Here is a 6,000-nt window from a genome sequence, read left to right as displayed (position 1 = left end):
GTGGAGTAAAACAAGGATGTTTGACCTCTCCAACGTTATTTGGTATCTATATCAATGACTTAATGAACTTAACGCTTCAAATCTTGGTATTGATATTGACGACATTAGCTTTAGTTGTTTATTTTATTCTGATGACAATGTGTTGATGACGTCATCAGAAGACAGTCTACAGTCGCTTTTGAATACAGTCCCGTCATGGTGCTCCCGCTGGCGCCTCTCGGTAAATACTGGAAAGAATAAAGTAGTTCATTTTAGACACAGATCTGTACCATCCACTCAACATGCATTCGTATGTAATGGGCAATCTATCGAACGCACGGGCCGTTATAAGTATTTAGGATTGGGGTTTGATGAATATGCTGAAATGGATTTGGCAGTGCAAGAACTGTCCAAATCAGCTAGTCGAGCTCTCGGTCTTCTCATTTCAAAATTTTATAGTGCTGGCGGAATGTCCTACTCATTATTTACAAACTTATATGAAAGCCTTCTCCTATATTGTTCAGCCATTTGGGGCTAACCCCACCACAAAGAAATGAATAGAGTACAAAACTGAGCGATGAGAGTTTTCATGGGTGCTACAAAACATACATCTGAACATCTGATGTGTCGGCGTCATTGGTGACATGGGATGGTTATCTACCCTTAGCAAACAACGTCTGGAGGTATTTCGTTTATACTGTCGTGTCAATTCCGTAGACGATGGGAGACTACTTCCCAAGATCCATATCTGATCAAAGCGTAGACGAAATTCATGAGACACGAGAGCACTGAGACTGGGTGATCAGTATGGTATTCGTTTGATTTTGGAATCCGGGTATAAGCCCACCCAACATGTCATGAATGACATCAACTCCAAAATTTGGCAGAAAAACGAAAGTGAATAGTTTGTGGCAATTGTGGAACGATCGTAGGAATCCTAAAGGGAACAAGTTAAGAACATATAGAAAGTTTAAGAAGGATTTAAGAACAGAACATTATTTGAAAACATATATGCCTGGAGCTTACCGTAGTGCTCTAACCAAACTGCGATTTGGAAGTGCGCCTCTAAAGATAGAGACTGGTCGATATATCAGGCCTCCGATTCCTCTAAATGAAAGATTATATCCTTTTTGTTGTAATGAAATTATTAATGAATTACATTTTCTTTGTGTCTGTCCAACATATAGTGACTTGCGAATGAATCTGTTACTTCCTATTAGTAACTGTGATAATTTTAAAAACTGTGATAATGATGCCAAATTTAATTTATTAATGGAAAATCCTGATATTCAGTATATATTAGCCAAGACAGTGTTTAATGTTACGCAGACGAAAATTGCTTATTAGCTAATTTTACTGATATTGTCTTAATACTACGTAATGCATTTGTATTTTATGAAATAATTTTTAGTAAGTTTATAATTTTAAATGTAATCTCATATCTTAAATTTATGTAGGGCCCGTAATATTACCAATATTTTTATAGTGCTCCAAATATTATTTTGATGTAATTTTTATTGTGATAATTTGCAAATATTTTTATTTTTGATAGAATCAGTTTTATACTTAATAGTGTCTCGTAAGTCGTATAAGGCTGGATGTTGATATTAGTTTTATTATGCATTTGTATATTATATGCTTGATCGTTTTATTTCCTCCCCATCTTTTCGTGGTTTTGTTTACGTTGGTATTTTAGCAAACAGACGCCTGACTTTGACAAATGACGTCAGTTACGTCATCTGCGACGTCATATAAAAAAAATAGCCAAAAATATACATTTATGGACGAGTTATATACCCTTTAATCGCACGAAGCGCACAGTGGCCGAGCCGTCATTTTAAAAAATCGCGAATACTTTTGTCGTGGTGCTGTGACACTTCAAAGGCCCACTACCTTTCCGAAACGGCTTTTAATTTTTAAAATGGGAATGTAAAACAAGATCGATAATTTTGTAGAGTCCTAAAAATTATTAACTTACCGTTAATACTACATTTATCATCACCTTCTGAATGATTTGATTAAAATAAATAAAATGTTTATTTTCATAACGCGGGTCGTATTATGTTTCCCGCCGTCGTCCTAAATACCGCGCGTAGGTTGAATTGATTATCACTGCGCCAGACGGCAAAACAGCGAATCGACTCGCCGCTGTTTTCATATATTACGCAGGAAATCTTGCATATGTTTGGTGTCGTAACCTTATTTTAGGTCATCGGTATGCATTTTCTGATGTTATTAATGTTTTTTTAAGAAACCTTTATATTTTGCTCCGGAAAGGTAATGGGTCTTTAAATAAAATATTATTGATTGATTGATTTATTATATAAGAGTCACATATGTTACGAATCTTGGATGCCCGAATTTACAACATAATCATACGATTAGCAAATAGGAAATGAATAGGTGATTTCCATGATGAAGATGATCGCCATATTGATGAGTCTCACGTCTGGTTTACACAGGCATAAAATGACTCGGGATTCTGTAATGACATGTAAAAATGGTTAACCGAGAATATTAACGTTTTTAATAGTTACCGGAGTCTTGAAACTTCATATAAATTAAATGAATAAAGTCGTATTACGTCAATAAACGGCCAGTTTAGCTTCTGAAAAGGCCTTGCCGCCCAACGCTGATGCTTTGGAACTCTTTAGCGTCGGAGGAGGGAAGTGTATTGCAATGTGCAGACACGGTAACGGATACGGACCAATCGCAAATTAGGATTTGAGAAATTGGTAGGAAATGTTGCGTGCAACTACTCCCAAGTGGTATAAAAGGCGAGTTCGCCGCTCATTTATTGTCATCGTCTGCTTACCTCCAGCCTCCGAAACTAGGGTTGACCCCGGTCCAAACATGGACATTTTTTGGGTACATTTTTTCTAAATGTATAGTTTTACCAAAGACAGGGTACTTTACCCAAAAATGGATCGTAAGCTACTTTATTAATATTTTACCGGGACATTTTGACATTGTGTGTACCCAATGTCTGGTAAAACGATACAAGCAGGAAATACTAGAGATTTCTTGATAAATGTAAATTTGTAAAAGTAATACCCAATAATTAGTTCTGGGTACATTTCCATATTTGAATTATTTTATCAAATAACGTACAAAGTTTTTCAATCAAATATTGATAAAAGTTCCGTACCCAAATATGGGTGAATATATACAATATTGTACATAGCATAGCATTCTCTACCTCTGGATCCATATGGACTGTGAACTGGAACCAATAAGGATTGTGAATTCCGTTAATGTTGTTTTTATAATAAATTGTAAACTGTATTTTCTGTCTCTGGTTTTCTTTTGGTCACAGTGCTAGGCTATGAACGAAACTTTACTTTATGTTAACGGTCCTTACCCAAAACTCGGACACGATTATTATACCGGGTGGAGGAAACGTTACACATATAAGACAGTAAATGGTAACATATAGGACAGTTACAGGTAATGATCCGATAATCCGGGAGTGAAAGTACGGCAACAACAAAACATGACATCACCACTATGTTTTAAGTCAACTTACAACTCTGGTTTCTTATTTAGGGAATTAGGTCTCATTTTAGTCTGGAATGTCGTCAAATCGCATTGATGTCAAAATGGAATCCTAGAGTAGTTCTATATTAAAATAAATTAATCACCATTTATTTCTAACAAACTTAAGAACACACCTTCCGCGCAAGTACGTATACTTCGTAATATCCTGATTTAATGAATCGATTGACTTGAAAGGCACGCTAGCTCCGGCTTGTCCACTAATTCATCGAGATAACGAGAAATATCCAATTTGATACCCAAATCTTGGGCATAGTTAGAAACCGCACAAATAGCTTTGATAACCAACTGATTTTGTTTTACTGTAAAAATTTTTGACACAGAAGTTTCCGTTTCGTTCCGAGGAATACGATGGTCGGCGCCGTCTTGGTTTACCAAGGTACACCAAAAATCCTTTCGGTTAAATTCTATTCCAATAAATCGAGCAAGTCGCAATAGTTCTGACGCAACATTTTCTTTAAAATCTTCGTAAAGAACAAACAAACCATTGTCTTTGAACTTCTTCATCCAAAATATATTGTCTCTTTCCCACACTGAAAGCGATTTTTTTACATGCACTTTCCATTCTGAAACATACAAAAACATTGTAATTATAAAAAAAATCCCAACAGTTCTTCGTGATTGCGATAAACTTTCAAAACATTCATATACATTTGTGCGGTTTAAGGAGGAATCTTTGCACCTACCATTAAACAACTTATCTACTCTCTCCCTCCATTCTTCGTACAAACCAAGTAATTTAGATGACAGCTAACAGCCAATCAAGACATTTTGTTGTTTTAGTAACCCCGATATGGAATTTAAACAACAAGGCTACACAGGGAACCGTCCAATACTATCCGTAAAATAACGGTATCAATATAATCTGCCAATATCTATGAGTGATGACTGTCCGCTATCTTAGATCAGTGAGAGTAGATCAGTTGATTAGCTGTAGTAAACTTTTATCATGTAAAATCCAGTATGGCTTCCTGTCATTTGGTTGGTTAGGCCTTATACCTTAACGTCATATTACCATATAAGGTCATTTAAGGGCGGTCTTCCTTGTGTGCAGTGTGTGATGTCGGTATGGTTAGCGCTGTCCTCTTGTGATATTAGAACTCTTGCCCTTTCTAGAATACAGTTTCACTATTTAAAGCATGCATCCATATACATCGAACAACGCACCTCATCTGGTCACATTATATTGACAACGTGCAAACCAGCTGCCCCACTCTCTTTGGTCCGAGTATGACAAAAACTACGACTTTTATAGACGATGATGGTGTGCATTGGCCAGGGGAAATATCCCGAAGCCGTCTTTCAAGTTACGAGCTTTAAACTCAAGGTTACAAGTAAGGCGCTGCCAAGAGTGACGTGATGAAGAAGGAAAAAGTAAGGAAGACAAGATAACGAATCCAGATTAAGTTGCCTTTCACGATCAATTCCGTCTTTGCATATTACAGAGTTAGCTCCCCTGTGGGTAGGTATCGATTGCTACGTCATTATTTTGTGAGCGCAATTCACGCCGTTTTCTCAAAAAAATGACGTTATGCTCGCAAACACATGACTTCACAATTAATACCTACCCGCAAGGACAGATAACTCTGTAATATACAAATACGGAATACAATGGGGCAGCGGTTACCCTTCCTACCGACCTCCCTGTAGGAGTACGTGGCAGCTACATTATGTATATTATTACCCCTGCTCGATCCGTTAAGAGCGGGCGCCCGCCAGCGACCCGGCGAGGCGGCTAAGTCACTCGATTCAAAGAAAAAGTGCGCCGGCTGTGCGACCGGCGTACGCCGGATCAGCCGGATTTTAATCACCGGCTAATACCGGCGCAAGATGGCTGAATAAAGGTTAAATATTTGTTGACGAAACTCTCTTTAAGCAAAACTCATTCTGTTCAGACATAAATTTTCCAAACATTGTGATTATGTATTCATTAACGGACAGGAATTGAAACCTCTTTTGATACACGCAGGTATATATGTAGATATACATTTATGAAGCTGATTATATTAAATGTGATACTTACTACTTGAATAGAACTCAGAAGCATTCACATATGAATGATGTTTAGCAGTCATACTTTTCCCTCGCGTCCCGTTTGGAAATTCTCCAAATTTGAAATTAAAAAATGACTTAATAACATATCTTGGATCCCGTATCAAAATTACTGTCTTGTTAAAGTAGTTTAATTCTGCTTTGTTCCATCCGTGAGATTTGTATACCAAACTTTTTGTATCAATGCAAGGAACTTCGATTTTCCCACCAAGCAATAGATCTCGTGTATACCAGTCACAGGTGTAGAATCCTATGGAAAATACAATAAATCAATCAATCAAAAATAGATAAATAAATAAATAAATAAAAATCAATATATGAAAATAAATAAATGAGTAAACAAATGAATAAGTAAATAAATGAATAAATAAATAAATAAATAACATAAGTAACGTAGACGATAACCTAATCTAA

General features: G+C 36.5%; 1 pseudogene; it reads left to right on the top strand.

Annotated features, from left to right (window-relative positions):
* Positions 1-328: 328 nt before the first annotated feature.
* On the top strand, positions 329-1,326 carry LOC138324377 (uncharacterized; annotated as a pseudogene).
* Positions 1,327-6,000: the final 4,674 nt, after the last annotated feature.

This window comes from Argopecten irradians, chromosome 5 (assembly GCF_041381155.1).
Source record: "Argopecten irradians isolate NY chromosome 5, Ai_NY, whole genome shotgun sequence".
Lineage (NCBI taxonomy): Eukaryota > Metazoa > Mollusca > Bivalvia > Pectinida > Pectinidae > Argopecten > Argopecten irradians.
The sequence above is the reverse complement of the archived record's forward strand: the minus strand, read 5'-3'. Positions and strand labels throughout refer to the sequence as shown.